This window comes from Haemaphysalis longicornis, unplaced genomic scaffold (genome assembly GCF_048455015.1).
Source record: "Haemaphysalis longicornis isolate Haplotype H1 unplaced genomic scaffold, Haemaphysalis longicornis Haplotype H1 scaffold_1, whole genome shotgun sequence".
Classification (NCBI taxonomy): Eukaryota; Metazoa; Arthropoda; class Arachnida; order Ixodida; family Ixodidae; genus Haemaphysalis; species Haemaphysalis longicornis.
This window is the reverse complement of record NW_027526203.1, coordinates 387,403,114-387,426,054: the sequence shown is the minus strand read 5'-3', so window position 1 is coordinate 387,426,054 and position 22,941 is coordinate 387,403,114. Positions and strand designations below refer to the sequence as shown.

The window sequence follows — 22,941 nt, the reverse complement described above, 5'->3', positions numbered from 1 at the left end:
AGGCCGGCTTCGGCGGAGGAGTGCCTGCATTTACGTCTGTTCCCTGCGTCAGCTCCTTTCCTTCCCTCATTCGCGTGGCGTATAGCCGCATTTACAAGGCGGCCCCGGACCGCATACAAACTACGCCAGCGGCGCGGGGCATGCAAATAGGGATCCCGCCGGGGAGGCGCGATTTGGCAACCCTCGGCGCCGCTCGCCTCCTTTTTTCCCCCGCGGCAGCGCTCGCCTGTCCTCCACGCGCGAGGCCAGGCCGCGCCTGCGGGGCCTGTGCGGAAACAGGCGCCCCTCTAAATGGATCCACAATGGTAATGGATACGGACAGCTCTTGAAATTAAATAGCCTCCCCCCGATATTTTTCTCGACCCGCGGTGCGATTTGGAGAACGCTAGCAAATCGGCAAACGGGGGGAAAACGCGCGCGAGGATAAAAAGTTCCGCCGCGGGGAGGGGGCAGGAGAGGAAAGAACGCTGAGCAGCCGCCGCGCAATTTGCATATCGCGGGCCTTGTGTTTTTCGGGGCGACTGCGGGTGGCGGTGCTCGCGTGTCTTTGGCGCCCTGCCGTCGCTGCTGCAGGCCTGTCCGCTTTGACCAATAAAAGAGCGTTATACACTCCACCTATCTCCATTCCTCCGCTCTGCAGAGAGACGAGGAGGCGGGGGAGAACATTTAGGCAGCGAACCGCGAAGCAAAGTAGAACGACCAAGTCTTGGCGGCCCGCGCTGTGCAGCGCGACCGCGATTGTCCCGCAGTGCAGGCGTTATTGTGGCTGATTGCGCAAAAGTAAAGAGACACCTTTCGCAGCCTTTTCTCGTTTATTCTCGCTCTTCAAGGAACGTCTGGTGGAGCAAGCTTTGCATGTGAGGCGCTTTCTCCCGAGCGTTTGCTGGCACGAGAGGAGTGGTCTCCACAATATGGGAATGAGAACTCCTTCGACCGTGGTCGCAGTCCTCCCCAGTGCTTCAGTTCATGGCTATTCGCATTCCCTGCAAGCCATCCTGATGAATCGCGATTGTGGAAAAATAAGTGAAAGGCCCCAAAAAGAAAAGAAGGACGCACGGAAAATCAGATCGTTTTTAGAGCAGAGTTCATTCCGGGTGCACGCGGGGATGTTTGACAGAAATAAATAGAAAAGAACAATGAGTGACGTTCAGTGGTTGTACGCCCCCCCCCTCCCCCCCTCCCCCCCCCCTTCCACCCGCCTTTCCCCCGCTGTATTTTAAACGAATGGTTACTACGAAATGACAAACGATCATCTCCCCTCACCAGGCTGTTTCTCCGTATGCCTAATAGTTTACGTGCGTGTTCTTTTTTATTAAAAAAAGCCTACGTGGGCTGCTTCGAGCGAGCTACTTTTAATCAGGTTAAAGGCGGCAATCTGCTGCCGTACGACTGTACGTATGCTCTTAGATAAAGTTAAGTACTTTTGCCGTTGTACGTGTTGTACGACTTTGGAATGCTCACGCTGTAAAAGTTTTCACTGCAGGCCAATCATTTTTCTGCCATTTAAGGGTGGGCTGGGCAGTGCGCTTTAAACTTCGGCAGGATACAAGCGCAAAAAGAAAGAAAGACAAGGGAACAGTGTTGCCAACTAATTATAAAAATGTCCTACTCCCATGATCAAAACTTGTGATACTTTATTTTAAATAAATGCTTCACATTTTTAAACTACGTTTATTCTCCGCCGAAATACTACCGCAAGAAATACATCTTGAATTACAAGGATGCGAGTATATAGTGGGCGAGCGTTCGTCCCTGCGTGCGAGTACGTGTGTAGCGCTTCTTGCGCTATCGAAGCGGTTATGAGATATTCGGGCCCGCTGGTGATGATTGCAGAAAGTTAGTCAGTTAGTCTTCATTTCAATTTTTCAATCTCAGAAAAACCAAGGGTATACGGAGCGAAAAGGTACGTACCAGTGTACATGGCTAGGTCCCAAACCCTTCACAGTATTAAAAAACTAAGGCGACTTCTTTGAACCGCATACCACAACCTACACGAGGAGCATGAGACCACAGGAACAACGATAGAAGCTATGGCAGCATCGTCATGAGTAACAAATCAAGAGCAATGAGCTGTAATTAAAGTAACCGAGATAGAATTATGTCAAGTAAAGCAGTAGAAAATAGATATATGCGCAACACTAATGAAGCTGGGATACGACAGGTCACACCATTATGATCTAGAAATTAACTGCGAGGAACATATGTGTCACATAAAAAATACATTAATATTTCTTATAATAGAAAAGGTTCGTGCAAAACCGCTTTAAAGGCTTGAATAGACGGAAAGTCTATGATTTTCGTGAGTACCTTCTGTTCCTTTAAAAACCTAGGAATATAAAAACCTAGAACCTAGAACCTCGATAAAAACCTAAAACCTCGATTGTTGTCCATAATTGGTACTAACGCAGGGAAGTATTAGGTTATTTTTTTCCAATTGGGAAAGTGTCTTTTCTCAGTAGATATAGCTGATCAAACTCCAGAGTACTTTTTCCTTTGAATGAAGATGTACTGAGCAGTCTTGTAGAGCACTCTTAAAGAAACGGTTGGGGCATTCACTAACGCAACGCTAACAAGTTACTTGTCCTAGTATACACTGGGTACTTGGTAACTGGAGGTAGCAAGTGCAGCAGTAGTCAGGGTTACTAACTGAAGCAGGCAGTAAGCACCCCTACCTTCACAAGTAAAGTCCTATCGATAACACCCTTCTGAGCTACATACGTTTACTAACAGGCCATGCATAACCTATAGTCATACGCACGACCTTAATCTAGTATATACTACTTCCTACACCCAGTTAATTTCCTAATCATGCAGTCGCTAGCGGCAGAGCCTAATTACCGTACCGCGGGGTAGTAAGGTTCGTAAGGTTCGTAAGTACGGCCGTTACTACTCTCTTACGACCTTTTTTTCATTAAAGTGAGTTGACCTACGCTGAGAATTCCATATTTCTTGATAGAAGATCCCTTGCTGTCATGTTTAGATACAAAGTCGCTAAATTTACCAGCTTGCCTTCGGTCACAAAAATAAATTTTGAGTGGTGCATAATATGTCATCTCATCCCGCATGCGTCAAACTTCTCTATCGAAATGCGGTGATTGACCCGAATCAAAAGTTTTTTTTTTTTATGTACAGGAAGCCTTGCCCACTGTAAAAAGCTTCCTTTCAATATTATCGACAATATTATATTTGATTTCAGTTCAGGCTAACTCTATGGATATGTTGTATCGAAAGCCAAAATTATTTGGAGGGATTATTTGTTGGCTCTCCAGATGTTGTAATAATCTCCCGTAAATCAAGCGTTCGAGTATTTTTGAAAACAAAAATGCTCAAAATTGTTTTGGGGGATATTTACTAAGTTCTTCTTTTGAACCTCCTTTGTAAATTACTGTTACTCGGCCGATTTTAATCTGAGCAGGAAATAGTACGTCATGTAGGATACAATTACAGACGTGCGTAAAAGTACTCGCGATCAAGGTGGCTACATATTTGATTGGTCATGGTTTGATATCAGGGCCAGAATCAGTATTACCTTCTAATGAATTAATAACATATTTTATCTCAGAAGGATCGTTCGAAGGCCTTCAAAACCGGAATTAGCAGGCTAAGAATTCGTCGCGTTAATACGACGCTTATATGCCAGTAGTGGGACTACCAAACACTAAAGCCAAGACTCGAGACTTTGTAGCTGCTTGCTCCTCAGACTTATTGACTGAGTGTCACCACATGACGGGAGCCAGCCTGTATCGCGGCAAAAACTTCCGTGGTAGTTTCACCTTGTTGATTTCTCGATCTGAGGCTAACCTTCGGTACCTTTCAACTCTGAAGCGCAAGAACGCCTAGAGCAAGATATTAGACAAAATCAAATTACTATAGCAAACTCGGGCCTTGTAGGACCCGCTCCGCTACTCCCCCGTTCCACCTCAATAAAACCTACGCAGCCGAGTTCTGCCACCGCTAGAATTAATTCCTTCTGCCGGTTTCGCCCACTACAGGCGTGTTCTTACAGCTGGGGAAATTTAGTCGGTAATGTCGATTCAGAAATTTACTGTGTTACCTATCAGCGCATATATCAGCGCATTTAATATCAGGTGCAACAGCCACTCAAGCTACTTTTCGCGGTAGCTTTTTGCGGCTGCTCCATAATTTTTGTTATAAAAAGAAAATTCAGATTTGATTTGACTTGATTCGGTTTCATTTGATTTGGGCATTTCAGTGTAGGCTTCACTGTGCAACATACAATGTGGGAAAGCCAGCATACAAACCAAGCTTATAACGATCTCCTCAAAGTCGGCTTTGCCTCTAAGTACAAGTGCATTGCTAAGAATACATTATTTTAAGGGAAATATACGCTTATTATATCTAAATTTCAAGCGCCGGAACAGGTGGGTGAAGGGGGAGGGTGTGCGAAAGTGAGAAGGAGGGGAGCGGCTTTTCGCGGTCTAAGCACGCAAAAACAACAAAACAAAGATGAACAAAAAAAGGAGGAGTTAGCCTATAACAACTCCGATCTACAAAGTGAATGCACCATCCATAAATGAAGTGCACGCGTACATTCACGATAAGCAAAAAATGCATTGATCTCGAGCGGGGGTTTGAAACTTCATGAGCTCTCGACCTAACTAAGTCGACCTCAGTATTATGAACTTAAAATTGAGTGCAAGGAACATAAGTGTCGCATAAAAAATACACCAACATTTCTTATAACCGAGAAAGTTTGCGCGAAGCCGCGTAAACCTATGCGAGGTGAGGTTGATGTGAGGTCAGGGGCTCTGGACTGGTAAGTGAATGAGCTGGGAGGTTTATATCTTAACCTAAGCCGACGATTTTGGGGCAGCCATGTCGACGTTACAGCTAAGGCTAAAGTGGGGAACCAAAGGCCGGCGCGCTTCTTCGGCCGCCTGGACACTTTCCATTCTCCGTACGATAATTCTTATCTGACGCGAGGAAATCAAATATATATTCCATAGAAGCCTTAAAATCTGTGAAACAAGTACTGAAAATATATTTATCCACGTTATACAGGGTGGTACGACGATAATTGGAGCGCATTAAATTTTTTCCCTGAGCGAACCGCTGCTCGGTTCGCGCTCAAACTTCACACGAAGGTCGAATTTTGTGGTCTATTTTGTTTGGCATCGCGAACAACGACGGTACTTGCCTGATTATTCTTAAAATAAATAAAAACAATTTTCGCCAATGGGAACATGCATGTGACCGATGTGGACGTTCGAGCCAGTGTAAGCTGATCTTGGAACTAAGGCGCCACCTGGGGTATGCAGAGCGAAACGGACGATGGAGATTCACGCTCCTTCTATGACAGGAAGGAGCCAAATGGGGTAGCAGACGATCAGAAAATGTGAAAGCACGTTTGCTGATCGTTTGATACCTCATTTGGCTTCTTCAACGGTAGGAAGGAGCTAAATGAGGTAGCAGACGATAAGAAAATGTGAAAGCAGGTAAGGAAACAAATCGAACCTTTATTGGCAACAATGAACCATGGGAATATTTTATTATGATTGGTATCAACTGTTATGCAACTATTTGTGATAATCGTAAACTACGGACGAAAAAGATTTCCTGATCGTCTGCTACCTCATTTGGCTCCTTCCTACCGTGAATCCCCATGGTCCGTTTTACTCTGCATACCCAAGGTGGCGCCGTCTTTCCAAGATCAGCTTACACGGGCTCGCACGTCCAAATCGGCCGCCATTTTCCCATAGGCGAAAACCGTTTTAAATGCAGAGCATTTCTTTAACTCACGATGTCACCCAGCGTTGTCGGCGTGCCTCGGCGTCCGCAACAGCCGTTCCAGGTGCGCCATCTCCCCCACTCCTCCTCTCCCGCATCACGCTACCCTCCTCGCTCTCAACAACAGGTCCGCACCCCTCCCCCTACACTATATAAAAACATAATACTAACCGGCGCCTGGTTTCGATCCCACGACCCTGCGGGCGGAACGCAAGGTACATGGTGCTCTACCCACTGCGCCACAAAGCCGACACAGAATGGAAGGCTACGAACGCGCCTTATATCCTTGACTCATTCAAACTACGCCAAGAAGCTGCTGATACAACGCATTCACTACCTGTGGGCGGAACGCGAGGTACATGGTGCTCTTCCCACTGCGCCACAAAACCGACACAGAATGAAAGGCTACGAACGCGCCTTATATCCTTGACTCATTCAAACTACGTCAAGAAGCTGCTGATACAACGCATTCACTACCACCAACTCCCCAAACACTAAACGTTAACGCAATACACCCACCCCCTATGCGACGCATTTACTCGAGTCCCCCTCGCGGAGAGATGGGCCCTTTTTTATTTATTTTCTGAATAAAAAGGTAAGCAGCATCATTGTTCCCGTTGTCAAACAAAATAGACCACAAAACGCGACCTTCGTGTGAAGTTTGAGCGCGAACCAAGCAGCTCTTCACTCAGGTAAAAATTTTAAAGTGTTCCAATTATCGCCGTAACACCCATATTAGTGCTAAAGCCTTATCAGCCTATTTAGCCTGTTTCTCGTGCACTCATTTACTAGGTGAACCTCATTTGTGAAGCATCCCGAATTTTCCTGTTTATAACTCTCTTTCACGAAGGGAGGGGTGCTTTGGAGGGTGGGTGCTTTGCGGCTATGCGCCTGCAGCCCGCGTTAGGCCTGCCGTCACGATAACACGTCTGACGTCGTGAATCGGTTGCCGTAGCTCGACGTGCAATGCATGTTGTTTGGTATGTCGTTAATCTTAAATTGAAGTTCACCTAACCACCCGCCGCGGTGGCTCAGTGGCTATGGCGTTGTGCTGCTGAGCACGAGGTCGAGGGCTCGATTCCCGGCTGTGGCAGCCGCTTTTCTGATGGAGGCCAAAAGCAAGAACGCCCGTGTGTACAAGATTTCGGCGCACGTTAAAGATCCCCAGCTGGTCAAAATTAATCCGGAGCCCTCCACTACGGCACGCCTCATCGCCTGCGTTGCGTCGTTGCGTTAAACCCTACAATCGTAGTTCACGTAACCTCAGGCTAAACGTAGGGCGTTAGGCCTAACGTCACGCTCTGACGTCGTCAACTACACTTGAAAAGTATTCCAATTGTGCTCATTGTATACGCCAAGGTGTCGATGCCGGTTGACGTCGTAAGACCTCAAAGCGAAACTTTCTGCCTAAGCTTCGGCACATACCCTACTGTTGCTGATGTTATTCTTGTAAAGTGATAAGCAGGGGTGTACTGGCAAACGCTTCATAAATAGGAATGCATACGCTGCCGCAGCGCGTTGCACTACAGACCCTGCGGAGCACTGTGTATGCTGCAGGACATGCGCCAAGCAATCAGTGAATCGATCAAGTTCTTCAGAACGTGGACGCTAGGAGGGTCGGCCAAGAGAAACCTGTGCCCGCACTCTGGGCCGTATTTGCGCATTCGGAAGCGTGTTAAAGTGTCGCATACTGACGGACAACACATATCCCTGGTGGGGTGTTCGGCAAAGCTTTATAAGCCGAAATGTATATTGGATGATTGGAGCATTCAAACCGTCTGTCATCACCTTTCAAGGGTAGTTCGGCACTTTGTAGGGAAGGAGTACCCATATAAAATGACTGAGACAATTAACTATAGCTATCATTTGACCATAATGTAACACTTCTGCAGCAGGTATAGCAACGTTTTACATACGGGTTTGCTGAGATAAGCCTTGCGCTGCGCTGTCTAAACAGTACTAAAACTATACTGATTGTGTGGAGCGCTTAGCCTGCATATTTTTTTTTATTTACAAATCCCCCCCACCTAAAAAAGTCATGCTGCTCACGTGGCTTTCCAACGTACGAGAAATGAGTACAAAACAACCAAAATCTGAGCAGAAAGTTGTGCCGAAGGCAGTAAAAAGAAAGGGAGATGGCAGGGGAGGGGGGGGGGGAGGGGGGCTAACGGGGGGGGGGGGGGGGGGGGGAAGAAACGGCAGGACAGCCACTTGAGATTGGAGCGTTTCTTGGCTGGCCATCAACTTTTCGTGTTCTAACGTCCGCGCTGAGCCGGTTCAAGCCGACTAACGCAATAAAAGACGTGGCACAGGGCTAGCTCTTGCTCGCTGTTTCGCTTTTTTGTCGAAATTTGCGGGCGCCCTGGCCGAGCGCGTAGCGCTGTCATTGTTTTTGTATGGCCGACTCCTCTCCTCCCCCCTCGCGCACGCACAAAAGCGCAGGAACGCGGCTGTCTGCGGCGGACGGCGACGCGATGGCCGGCGTGCGTGAGCCCGCCTTGTTAGAAAGTTTGCCCCGCAAACGTTTGCCTTGCCCGCGCCTCAATGGCTGGTTTCGGCGCGGAAATGAGACGGTTGCTGAACGGATGTGGCCGATTCTTTGTCGAAGGTTGCTTAAGTCGTTTTGAATTGGCGTTCGTGTGGTGCAGCCGCTGCAACCGTCGGCGCTGCGGCTTTGAGAAAAGTACTTTTTTTTTTTTTCTTGCGCAGCGCAGCAAACGTCGGGAACTCTATGTGATCATTAGCCTGGACGGCGGTACACATGTCGTGCCCCCGCGGAGGCGTATATCTGCATGCCCCGCGTATTTGCTGCCGCTTGATGTTCCCCCCGCAGTCGCAGCTGTACAATGGGCTCTGTTATTAAAGCACGGCCAGGCTCGGCTAAGAGGTTATTCGCATGATACGCACTTGTTACCTAGAAGCGAGGCACAAACTGCATTTTTGTAAACCATGCACCGGCCCGTCCCTTTATTCTGTTTCCCTGCTCCCTCGTCGGTCCTCTGGCGGCGCGTTATTGCCCGCGTTGCCAGGAGCTCTGAGCTGGCGTATTGTTCTCCTCTTGTCAGGAAATGTGAGCGCGGGATACGATGTCTTGTGCGCGCTTGGGTCTGTGAAACAATGTTAGCCATTTCCGTGCTCGTAAAAGACTTTGCATACCTTTAAACATCGCCTAATTACGTCACCAAGGTAAATTATACAACGCGTCGCGATGTTCTCAGTTGTTTTGGTCGGTTTACGCTCTCTCTCTCTCTCTCTCTCTCTCTCTCTCTCTCTCTCTCTCTCTCTCTCTCTCTCTCTCTCTCTCTCTCTCTCTCTCTCTCTCTCTCTCTCTCTCTCTCTCTCTCTCTTCAGAGAAGTGCATTCAGAACCGTCGCTTCCCTTGCAGCGCTCTCCTCTGCCGTTGGGTGATGTCGGCTGGAAAAATGCGAGCATGTTTCACCTGCATGATCTTCGCGTGAATGAAGGAAAGATGCATTTTTGCCACTAAAAGGTGTGAAAGCAGAATATTAGAGCCTGAAATAGCACCAACAAGCATTGCAAATAGGTGTGACGTCACTGCAAAAGTTTGTGATGCAGCCGCTATGGGCGCAAGGTGCTTTCTTTTGTTCGGTGTATAAAAGATATACTAAGACACTGAACTTCCGCTTTATAGGAAAACAAAGAGTTTCATTGGTTAGTCGACAATTCCCTTTAGAGACCCTTTAAAAAGCCCAACAGGCTAAACAAAATTTGTTTCGACTAAAATATCACACCTTTCGCGACTGTCTCGGCTTTGTTTCTACGGTCAACGACGCCTTCTTTTCTTAGAAGCAAATACTCAAAACTGGCGTTTCTTTCTCCTGTTTTTCACCTATTATTTTTCATGACGTTAAAGAGCACGTCAAAAAGTACCCATAATGAACATGAGGCCTTGATCTCGACTTTGTCTGCACGCCGCCATTCCAAGACGGTGCCGAAAAGGCCCCTTTTTATTACCTTTAAGCCTTCATGGCTACACTAAAGACCAACCAGAACAGGCCTTCAGGCTTTCTCAACTTTACCGCCCAAGTGAAGTCGAGAATAGGGTCCCCGGGCAGGGTGGCCATCAGGCCCCCGCCCCCAGCAAACCGCTCCCGCGCGGTGCTGTTGCATGGGAGAAGTTGGCCATCAATAAAGCCGACGGCCGCCCCTGAAGCGTCGCCTACTGCGCTAGTCATCTGACTCTCTCCATGCATCGCTGCCTGTTGTACATATATGCGCTGGCAGGAAGCATACGCTCTTGCGCTCTCCGACATACACCTTCTTGACTGCGCTTGTTACGCAAGGAAACATTTACAGACATCGAAATTGAAACAAAGCGTGCCGTTGTGGTGAGGGAGCCTGTTTTATGTCAGCCAGAAAGCTTAGCGCCTTCTCAAAGACATAGGCTCAGCAGACGCTGCCAGATGCAGCTCTCCGGCGTTCAAATGCCCCCTACTCTTTTTTTCAGAAAACTCTTAAGCGAGCGCCGCCAATCCCTTTTCAGAGTTTTCGATTTGTGAAGTCATAAATCGTTGCGCCGAATCGTGTATGCGGCGGCGATTACTCCTTTTGCATTTTTGTTGTTAATAAACAACTGCAGTTGCTGCGAGAGATATGTTTGTATTTACGGCGCTGTGATATAGTGATATAGGCCAACTCGCGCTTACACCATTTCGGGTCCATTAAAAGCGCTTAGAGACTACTATTACATATACATGTGCTTTGGAGAGTTCACTGCATGATGACTCATTTCAATGGAGGTTTTGCCCCCGAATAATTTTTTGCAAGGATTTTATACCTCTAATTTCTTCAAAGAAAAGAATGGCCTAAAAGGCCATACCCACTACTTGTAACCTGAACAAGAACGAAATGCTGTGTCCGCCTACTGAGCGCTATTACCGAAACACGAGTTTTCAAAGCTTCATTTTACATCTCGGCTCTGCCGTGGAGATTGCACGCATGGTGGCATTCAAGGTTATAGCTGTGTTCATTCGTTTCATCTGTCAGCGCGTCGCTCGATACGAGTCGCCCTCGATCGAGATCACACTCGAGGAGCGCGAATGAGTGACGCCCGCCCCGCCCTGTTACTCGGCTCATGTCGACGTCGCCGGCGGCCGTGCCGGTGCCACTACCTCCGTGCACGCAGCACACATCAGACTCCTCGGCAGCGCTGTTGCGCATCATTGCTCATTTATAAGGGTCGCACTTGAGAGGAGCGCGCTTAAAGCTCCAGACGTTTCTTCCTCCTTGAATGGAAAGAGGAAAGCAGAAGCAGAGCGCTGTAGTGGGATATATATATATATATATATATATATATATATATATATATATATATATATATATATATATATATATATATATATATATATATATGTGTGTGTGTGTGTGTGTGTGTGTGTGTGTGTGTGTGTGTGTGTGTGTGTGTGTGTGTGTGTTTGAAAGGAAAGAGCTCTAAAAGGGCGCTGAAGCATGGTATACCAAGAAGGCGCAATATCGCGGAGAGCGCCAGCGTATATCTATGCAAATGGGCATTGCGGGCTCATTAGTATACACGTGAGGAGGAATCAATCGGCGCGATGTAATATCCGCCCCGCGCCGTATAACCCCAGCGCGGCGGCGACGCGCGCGACGGTCGGCGGCGCCGCTCGAGCGGGGTGCGACGACGACGCCGTGGCATCCCGCGGCGCGTCGTCGTCGCAGATGGATTCCGACGTCCGGGGCGGCGCTTCCCCGAAGAGGCAAACGGCGCCGCGGTGCGTGCGTATTACGTGCGCAGACGAATGCGCGCGCCTGTTTATTTGGACAGAAGGCGAAGGAAACACGCCGAGGCGACGAGCAAGAAGAGTGCGGTGCCGGGGGAAAAAAAGGGCGTTCTCTCGAGGGGCGCGAGATCGGAAACTGAGCTCTTCGTTGCTTATTCATGCCACGCAGTGACGATTTATCTGCGAGGCCCCGGGAGGGGGGCCCGCGCTCTTGTCGCCTCCGAGCAGCTCAAGTGACAGGCGCGTTTACTCCGCCTGGCCGAGCACGAATGGGCCAATTTGTGCGCGCGGCCCATCTCTTGCTGCCGCCGCCGCCGACGCTGCTGCAGCCTCGCGACTTGCGCTGAGCCGCGAAAGCCGGGTCCTGACCCCGCGTGACAGCCGCAGCAGCAGCCATGCTTGGCTGCGCGCAAGGCGCCGCGCCGCACACGCTGTCCGTGCTCACATCGCGCGAACGACGCCGGACAGGCTTCCGTTTTTCGCGCCTCGCGCACCACGCGAGCGCGTCGCACTACGTCACGACGTGCCCAGTGCCCGAAGGCACCGCATCACTGTTTGTGTTCACGCGATCCCCACCACTTTAGTAATGAGGGAAAGGCGCGCGCGTGAAACGCTGACAACCAACATCTTCGGAAACCCTTGCAACAGGCATTGAAAACTATTACATGTTCCCGAGTTACCCAGTTGCTGAGACAAGATATCCCTCTAACGAATCAAAGACACTACGAATTCGAAGGCGCATGCGAGTGTGGTGAGATGCAATTCGTTCGCACACTCGATCCCGGCCGTGGACAACTGCAAACGGAAACAATGGAGACAGCCACTGGCGACACCTTTAGCGACGTCCTGTCTTCGTCATTTTAGTGGAACATGGTTTTTCCTTGTTTATTGGGGAGTCTGACAATAGTCAACTAGATACATTATACTTATCATGAGCTGATTGGTTTCACTGCCCCGTTAATAGGGGGAAAATAATTTTCGTACGGAGTTTCAAAATAACCCTCCGATTCCGAGCTCAAACCAGGGTTGATGAATCGATTACTAAGTGTAAAATGACTCGAAATGTCGTGGGTTTTTAATTACATGTATGCACTAGGAATGTGTACTTGTACTAATTTTTATTACTTGGCAGTGTCTGAGGTCGGAGGCGTTAAATTCTTAGAAACCAAACCTTTCTAAGCGTTGCGTTCGAAATAGAACCGGGGTGTAAGTTCCTCTACATATGTTTCGAAAACACCACCAGCAAAAACATGGCTCCATGCCCTGATTGCTTCTAGGATTTCGAATATTCATTACTTTATTGCCCATTCGCAATCTCCTATAGCTATACATGCACACAACCATGGACCCAAGTGCGCAGCATAACTTGTTTATTTATTGAGTGAGGCCGCATGGATTGCCGCGCGTAAAGCAAAGCGGGTTTTCCTAGCGCTGTACACTATAAACACCTTACTCAGGTCAGACCACACATATCGTCTTTACCGTATACCCCTTTCGCAGTTCACACCAGCACGGAACCAGACACTCAAATCAACGCTAGCTACTTCAGCCGATTGAATGATGGAGCCGCGGACGAGTAACGCCCTGGAAGGCGAATGCCAACGATTTCATTACGACCGTAAATCACTCCAGTATCAACTGATGTGAGGAACCCTATTTATGAGGTGGTGGCGGGGAAACGTTTCTAATATTTTGATATAATCAAAATAAAAGATATGTGTGTCTACTCTTTCCATAAAGACGCGACTGGCTAGCACCGCTGCGCTCGGGCCCGACTGACCAGGTATTCCTTGTCATCAAGACGGGAGCCCGCTGTCCCACAGATCTGCGGAAGGGGGAGGTGGCGTCGTGGGGGCAATGCCATGCAAGGTCTTATTAACTGGATTCCGGGACGCGGCAGGTACACGCACTTGTAGGGGTATATGTTTTGGAGGTACGTCGTAATAATTTTAGACGGCAGAGCTCCTGCGGGCCATGTGCAGAGAAAATGTGGCCTTTCAGTTCATTGTGCGTGCTTTGGGCAACGATAACTGAACGAGGTGTCTGCTTTGGCTACTTGTTGTTGCTCATCAGATCCGGCACCGGTCGCACTGTTTATTTATTAAAGCGAATCTTGAGCGTTCTCACTGATGCCGTTGTACGCCAGTACGCCCTGCAGGAAAGACAACCGTATCTGACTATGATGATGAATGATCGTGGGTGAAGCGGAAGAAAAAACGATCCCCGTGGCCGAAAGCCGGCGTCTGTCCGATTACCCCATTTCGACACGGTCGAAGCTAACGCCAAGCAGCAGGTGCCGGTTCGAACGGAACGGAGCGTTCGAACGGAGACGTTACCAGCTGCCTGTGGCGGCCTTTGCCTTGTATCCTCTCTGTCAACGCTTCGAGATATCCGTCGCCCCCCGAAAAACGTTTCGAGGAAAAGGGGGGCAAACACATAGTGCCTATAGGAGGTAAATCCATTGCGAAAAAATGTTTCGACTTTACCGATGTTTCGAGATCCGAGTTCGTGTTGACGAGGGTGCTTTAAAAAAAAAAAAAAAAAGAAAGAAACGTACGCTTATCTGATTAGGCACTTTGAATTTCAGTCAAAAAAACGTCTGATGCACGGGAACTCTTGTGGCCTGGAAAATAATTCCGATATTCTATTTTACGTGGAAACGAACAAAATTTAAACGGGTTCCTGCGCGGGTGGAAAGGAAGAAAAAACGTTAAGTGCATGGTTGCTTTTAGTCAACATAGGGTTGACATGTCTCGTATTCGTCAAATGATATAGACGATGCGACGAGTGAATGATACGGCAAAAATTATTCCGTTTGGCGGCGTGCAGATATGGTCGTTATAAATTCAGATCAGGAAGGGCCGCAATCAGCTAAAATCCATTGCCATATATGCCGGTGACAGATAAATCATACGTAAATCTATTGGACAGGCTCAATTTTGTTGATATAGCCTTGTTCGGGATGGTCTCCACAGGGTTTAAGCATAGTCTCTGTATCAGTGTTTTTATACATCAGCAGTTTCTTTTTGGGCCAATTGGGTGAGTGTGTGTCCTATATAGCTAAACAAACGAATTTTCGTGGCTTTATTATCATACGTGTTTCGACGTATATGGTAAAAATATTACGAGCATATCTACATCCAGAAACTGCTTGTATATTTATATCGGTTGATGAGTACGCGAAATCGGAAGGATAGTTTTCATATGTTACCGAAGTTTATACAGTCACCTCCCATGTATGCTCCATGCGCAAAACCGAGAAACAGACTATTTAAGGTGCTGATGGCTCTGAGGCGAGCGAATAGTAGCAAGAAATCATGTCCATAAAAACGAACTTTGAAGTAATACGATTCGACAGGTCATTCAAATAAATAAAAAATAGCAGTGGCCCTAGGGCTGAGCCCTGAGAAACACCAGAAGTTACGCTATTGGCGGTGAGCGCGAACACAGGCGGCGCTGCGAAGCGCGCCTCCGTGACGTCAGCTTAGGGATTCTCGCATTTGTCGTCTGCTTCACTCAGGATCGCTCTCCCTGCTGTTTCTTTGCGCTCGGTCAACGTCTGATGCTTGTCCGCACCAGAATTGACGTGTGGGTAACTTTTTATCATAATAGTAAGCTTTAAATCGCATACACTAGCTCATGGTGTCAATTAAAGTATAGTTTTGGATACCGCTACGGGAGAAACGTTGCCGGCGCCACCCCATTCCTTGCGAAGCCGGTCCTGTGCGGAGCGCGAATAGTCGGAGCTAGGCATCAGCTTCTCATGTAAGCTTTCGAACAAAAGGAAGAGTCAGCTGCTAATAACCGACAACAGCGAAAATGGAAGACCAAAACAAATTCTAGGCCTTCAGGGCTGTCGCCTTTGGCAGAAGGCATCACGATTCCCGGTAATCATATGTAAGGTAAAACAGTTTTTGCAACCTTGCCGAACGCTCGAACGTGTTTTGTCACATCACTTAACGTTGTCAAGGCATGAAAGTTTGCCGACATGCACTATAGACTGCAAAAACTGTAGGTTGAGTTCCAAATAACCCAGTGTGTATATACGCGCGTGCTGATTCTAAACCAGGCATCTAACCAGTATGGAGGTTTATTGAGCAAAACGAGTCACGTCTTCGTTAAATTTAAAGTAACACATATATGTTTGTTAAGACCTGGAGAGATATTTCGGAACATTTTGCGCAGCCATATCTTCCCGATATTCGGATATGCGTTATAGGAAAACTGCACTATAGAGGAGGAGTAAGGAGAGGAGGGGAAAACTTTGTTTAACAATTAAATCGACCTGGTTAGTGGGCCGGGTCCTCAGTCCAGGACAAGAGAGTAAAAGTAATTTTCTTCAAATCATAGAACGCCATCCCGAGTAGAATAGTATTTGTTCTTCGCGCCTGGAAGGGTTGAAAAGCAATAAAGATCGAGCTACTTGGAATTCTTCTTCGGTTTCGAGTGTTGTAATATATGCAGGTATACTATTTATTACGTTAGTTAGCGAGTATATCATGCCTTCAACACCGTAATCATGTCATCATTGTTCGAGTTGAAAGTCAGTTTGTTATGATAACGATATAATTACGATAGAAATTCCGAGCACAAAAGCCGCCTTCGAGTACTGCGGACCACGTTGTTTAGGGCGCGATCGCAATGGCGTAGCACAAACCTTCTCATTGTATTTGCATGTGAATAAACAAAGCACGCTGCGGATATGCACCTTCTTGCACGCAGCCGTAATGAAAGCCAATTTGTGAAGAAGGGAATGTATGCCATACAAAATGAAGGAAATATCCACACGACCTGGCTCCAAAACATCCCGAAACCTCCTAATAAGAAGTTGGTGACGGCGCAGAAAAATTAGTGCGTTGGGCAGAAAAAAAAGCAAGAAACATTAATTCGATACAAGACAACAACGAAAGAAACAGAAGAAAGCCGCTTTATTTCCTGCTGTGCGATGAGCGTGTAGAGGCCGCTGCTTGGTACGTAGTATTAGACTGTTGAGTCTTTATAGGAGCATCTCAAAAATACTGCAGGGAAGCCTACGCATTTTGAATACTTATCGAGAAGCTCTGATCGCTGATCCTCGCGAATAAGCAAGAAAGGACGAGTTACACACGATCTTCTGACCAATACCCTGAAGAAAGTTGTTCTCTATCTCTTCGTGTGTTGCAAACTTGTGGGGGATACAGCTTCAAATTATTCAGATGCGTCAGAAGCTGGAAAAATAACTGAGTCACTAGAAATACGCTTTTTAACGCACTACAGCAACGAAGCGGGCGATTTCTAGCCCAGGCACTGTTGCCCCTCACAAGTGGAGTGTAGCAGACGACAGCGGCGCGAATCCCTAAGCCGACGTCAGAGCCAGGGGGCGCCACTCAAAGATCTCACCTCCAATAGAGAGAGGTGATTGAAAACTTTTAAAAGGTATGATTTGCGCACAGTCTGAAAAAAAAAAAAAAAAACCATCTAACCAAATTCGGTTTCTTCATTATCGCAGTCAATTTGCATATCAGTTTACATAAGCATACCGTGTCGAAAGCTTTCGAAAAGTCTATGAAAATTGCGCCAACCTGTTACGCGGATTTTGGGGGAGGAGAGATGTCATGTACGGTCAACTCGATTAACTGGGTTGTCGAACTAAAACCACACCTGCATCTATGCTGAAAGAGGGACAATAAGCTGTTTGTCCTTAAGGGTGCATAACGTGTCTATAACTAATAGACGCGAATATTTTACGTAATAACGGGGTCAGTGATATTGCTCTATATAGTTGCTATCAACTTGATCTTCTCCGAAGTGCACAAAATTAAATCGTTTTACCAAGATCACACGAGGTTAGGAGTACCAATGTTTCAAGATATTTTTTTTATAATGTGATTGTAAGAGAGCGTCAAGTCCAAGCAGAATAACTGCGTTCGCAACGCCATCCGGGATTGTGCTTTTTTTTTTTAGTTTCTATAGTACTATAGGATAAGAACACATTCTTCAACCAATACATCCACAATCCAGCATCGATAGTGCTTTGCGAGAAAGGTGTCATTGAAGTTTCTCGCAATAGAAAACAAAGTAAAATAATGCCCTGTAAACGTCGAAAAGGTTTTGGTAAATTATTAGTTGTTTCCTCATTTATCGTAAATAAAGTCGATGTTTCGGCTTACAAAGACGCACGCGTGAGCACGAGATTTTAGTGCAGCCGTGGCCCTCTTCTACAGTGCGGCAGCGAAACCCACATTCGTTTTTTTTTTTTTTTTTCATATTCGGGGGCACATTTTATGATCCAAGGGATTGAGCGCTGTTGGATAAAATGTTCTCAGTCAAGGCGCCAACTTCAAACACTGTAGGGCAAATTGAACGCGGTTCCAAAGTGTGGATGACACCGGGGATAGAACGTATACCGCCAAGTGTCCCCTTTTACACTCACCGAACGGTTGACCTATAGTTAACCATTAAGGACTGGCCGTATAGCTGTACACGTACGGACTGCACGCTTATGGCTGCATTTGGATATATTGTTGAATTGTATTTGTGGAATCTGCCGTGTTAGCGGATGCGCATGCCGGTAATGGGCCAAATACAATGCCATGATCACAGTGTCCACGCGCAGTTATTCCGAGGCTGTGCATTCATTTTAAGAGCCTTTATGGTGCCTCCATGTTACGAAACTTGCGTGCAAAACGATCACGCTAACACTGCTTACACGTGTGCTGCGCGGAAACACTCAGGCCGTCAATCGCGAAGCACCGGGAAAGCCGCGTGGCTTCTTTTTCGTCGTTACATCCTGCGAGGTCCAAACCACACGCCTCCTTGGCCGCGCATGCCGCAAATTGCGTCCGCGGGTGATGTAGCCGCTAAGGCGCGCGTGTACGCGATCAGGGCCCGACCATTGACGCCACAACGCTGCCCGATAGGCTCTTACCGCAGTTCACCAGCGGCGCATGCCCCGGGAAACGCTCGCATCGATTATTGTCAGGTCGTAAAAAGACATTCACGTCCTAGGCGAGCATTAGTCGCTGCCGCCGCGAGCTGCTGCCGAGATCTTTGTCTCTTGTTTCTGCCGCACGTTCAAATGCCGGGAATGGGGCTTTAACTCTCGCAGATATCGATACGCACTCGCAACGCGCGGCCGGCGCGTCCTTGGCGAGCTAAAGGCTTTCGCGTTTCTTTCCCGGCTCGTAACATTTGCGCGTTTATTTAATCTTCCTTCGCTTGACCACTTTCCTTGACAGAGTGTGCTCGCGGCAACAAGGGGCGATCAAATGGTCGCTAATTGCCTGCCAACACGAAACGCCGGGCAATCGTTACACGTCGCCTTTTTGCGCTTTCCCAGCTCTCGGGATCATTTAGCGGCAATGCCATTTTTCCGTTTTTGTTATTCCCAAGACGGCAGCCTAAATGCCCGCTCGTTCTGCGCTTGTTTTCCTATGAACCACGCGCTCTCCACGCTTTTTCTTCTCTCCCGTGTAATGGACGTTTTTAGCAGGATCCCGGATACATTTCGCGACGTCATTCTCGTGGACGTTAAAGCTGGCTTCTATGCGAGTGCAACCAAACACCTTGCTTGCATACTTTGCGACACCCCAGCTTATAAGTTTGTCTATGCGGGGAGTGGAAATGACTTCCGCTGAATCGTTCTTGTGCGCACAAATGGCCAATTCTTTTCTCCGGGCTGTGTTACGAGCGCACGCTTAAGCCCAAGTGCAATTTCACCAAAGACGCGTTGCGTCAGAAACAATAAGTGCCCACAGGGGAACACAGAATTTATATCAGAGACATGAGCACTGGCTAATAACCGCCAAATTTTCATTACAATGATATTTCAAAATCACGAAAGATTTTCGGTGGCCCCGCGTGATTCGTTATATCGAGATTTGACTGTAGTTCATAATTGTTATCAGATATAAACTGAGCCACAATTTTTAAATGCAAATTCTGGTGGAGTAAATAAAACCGCAGGAAGAAAATAATGTAAACAACAAGATGGGGTTCATTTGAGAAGCATAAGCAGGTAACGGAGAGTACCTTATTAGTATAGAGAAAAGCATTAAACGCAATGCATCGATCTTCTCGTGCTTACAAAAGGGGCGGAGAGTTTAGCTCTCACAAATTCATCTGCCACAAAACGTCGCTCAGTTCTCAATAAAGAAGTTAATTCTCTCTATCCACACAAACACGGAAAGATGATTGGTAACACATATGTTTGGCTAGGAAGGGGACATCCTGTTTTAGAGAATAAAATGGAGTGGCGGACGTCCCATAGGCGAAATTAAAAGGAACAAATCGACTTGGGCAGGGCATATGCTGTGGATGGTATAAATGTGGGATCTGGACGCGGATTCGGATGACTATATTTTCGTCTGGGCCAACGTATACAAGTGAGTGCAAGTCTTTGTAGGAGGCTTTCTGTTGCAGTTGGCAACGGGCAGAGGTTGATCACAAAGTCGCATCTCTGCAGCCATGGTAACATCTTATTTTTTGAAGTCATCACACACAGACACACGCACGCGCACACACGCACGCACACAAAATCTCCACTAATGAAGATAAACTGACGCGATTTCCTGGCTGATTGCGTGACGGATCACCACCCACTTCAAAGTGCTCGACTGTAAACTGTAAACTTGCATGGACAGTCCTTCGTTTGCGTAACAAGCTTACTAAACAACTTCTAGCTATTTGTATCCTAAGCTAGGGTTCAACTTTTGAAATATTTCTTAGGTTTCCAAGGTACCCGATTGGTTTTGCGTCTCTCAAGTCTTCTCAGACAAATGTAAAAACAAATTCCAAGATTTTCAGTAATTTCCCCAATGCCTAGTACCTGGCTGTTGGACGTGCTTTTATAGGCTATACTGAAAGGCCGCAGGAGGGCGCTGCAGTCTCCCGTTTCCGGGCGTATGCACAAGCTGACACCGCTTTAGTGCTTGCGTTTTTTCGCAGCGCGCCTGCGGCCTTTCTCGCGCTAAGATGAGGTCCGAGTAAAATTTTCTTTCGGCTTACGAAACCATATACGAGTTATCACGTGTCCACAAGTTTGGTTTAAACGGAGAGTGGGTACTCAGTTAATTTTTGCCAGCGCTTGTCTTGTCGTCTGCTAGAGATGCGTCGTGTGCTACGCGCCGCTAGCGAACGGCCGAGTGACCCGGTGATTTTATGGGATGAAATCAATGTGTTGTTGGGTGGTCTTCGGCTGCCGTCTTTTCGTCAGGAAGGCGAAAGGTGTATACTTTGTCACAGCGTCTTTTTCTCTTCTTCCTGAACGCGTTCTCACTCCGGACATCCGAATTTCAAGGACTTTTATTATTATAAACGGGATCATACAGTCAGAAACCCTCCCCTTTCCGCAAAGGTGTAACGGCTAAAAAAAAAAAACATTGAGTTTGAATGTTTCGATTTGAAATCGAAAAACTACGTTAAAACAATCAGGCAAATTACACGAGATAACTGAGCATAAGCATATCCCCAAATTTTTCTTCCGCGATTTTCCGCTCATTGCGTGTATCTCTCTGTGTGTAATTTTGTATTGAAATATTTGACGGGTTAATATTGTTTAATATTACCATTAATTACAATTACCATTTCGTCTAGGATTTGTAATGTTTCTTTATTTTTATTAGCTCTGGTTTTCTTGATGTGAGATTATTTCAATTCACGGTAAAAGTTGTTCTCTGTGTTCTTTTGTTATGGGGCAGTACTGTAAGTAAGGGTCGAAGCTGACTGCTCTAGGTGACATTTACATTTGTTGTTATTTGTTGTTATTGTTGTTGTTATTGCAAACCCTTGAAAGTGAAATGGAAATTTACCCTGTCCAGTAATAACCTGAATAGTTTGTGGGAAAGTGGATTTTATGGAGTGCAGAAACATCGAAGCTTGTAGGAAACGTGACATAAACGTGATTGATTCCGGTTAATATAAAATTTCTGACCCTTGGAATAATCAGCTGCCTCATATGAAAGACGCACTTAAAAATCGCACGCTGAAAGACGTTTCCGAAAATCACCCGTGCTGGCTCTATTTGCACGCGCTGCCACCTACCGAAAGCCCTCCGTCATTCTGCGCCCGTCTCCCTACTGCATGCCAAGCGCGGCAGGCGCGCCCAGGTCCTCCGCCCGGGAAAAGCCAAGGCCGCCGTTTCGCCAGAAAATCGGCACTTCACTCACTCGGAAAACTTGAGCTTCGCCTTCCTATATATATAGCTCCGACACTGAGTTAAATGCAGAAATTTACCGTATTGTGTCCTGCGCTATAGACTCGCAAAAAGTGCTTCCTGATTTCGGTGAATGTTCCTGGTGACAAGTTAAAAAATATATTCTCACAAACTCTTAAATATTTCTCAGGCGCGTAATCTTAACGAATCAGCACTTATGCCTTAAGATTACTCATACAAACAAATATGCAGAAACAATCTACAATTCTGGAAAAGTTTCCCCGAGTAAAGTTAAAAGGGTTAGAAGTGTCTTTTTACAACTCCTACTTTTTATAAATTTATAAATACACACACGCACACACACACACACACGCACACACAGATATATATATATATATATATATATATATATACATACAAACATATATAATTTGTTTTTGCGAAGGAACCTATTCGCGCATTTGTCTCAACACTAATTTTATCCCTTATATAAATTGTATCACTAAAAAGGTTAAATTACTCGCATCTGATATTTCCGAATCATCGCATAGCCCGTTCCGTTAGGCGTAGGCGCAGGAAAAGGCGATATTTCATTTCACATGGAGGCACAACATGGCGAGCTGTGTTTCTGAAATTTCACATGAGTTCAACGTGTTTTCATAAATGCCTTAGGCTCGCAGAGGCCTCGATTCGCTTCGTTGTTGCTAAGCAGGGAGGGTCCTGCAAAGGCTTCCAGATTACTCATGAAATCCCAGAACTTTTTCCTGTAAACAATGACAAGGACGGGCAGGAAGTGACTTAAATCAGGCTCACTTCGCCTACGTATCCAGCTCTGTGACCTGCTCTTGAATGGGTACGCCCACAAGATGGTGATACGAGCACATTAGGAACCCGAACGTTGCGTTAAAAAGGGTTTTCGACACGCCGCGGTTTCTATCACCCTGAAGTTTCGTGCATGTATTTTTGTCGCCCTAATACGCGTTCCTATATGCATTTTTTGATGCATTGGGCTGTGTGAATTGCGTGTACACTTGTTTCCAGCGTGTTTTTCCACTTTACAAACACAGGTGAAGCTTGGTGAAATTGGTAGAATTTATTTATGTATATGCTATTGTGCGCACTGCGTATCGCTAACAGGAAACATAGATAATCAATTATAAGCTGCAAAAAGAAAAAAAAAAAACACCTGGTTTCTTTGCACATGTCAGCACTCTACGTCGGTGCATAAGTAATGAAAATAAAATGTGAAACGTTTTTTAGTACTCTGCAAAAGTGTGCGAGAGCCCGATCTCCTGGCGT

General features: G+C 46.7%; 1 protein-coding gene across 2 annotated transcripts in view; it reads right to left on the bottom strand.

Annotated features, from left to right (window-relative positions):
* Positions 1 to 22,941, bottom strand: part of LOC144155246 (T-cell leukemia homeobox protein 3-like) — an 88,443-nt gene that overhangs the window by 52,364 nt on the left and 13,138 nt on the right. The gene's annotated exons all lie outside the window — the stretch shown is intronic.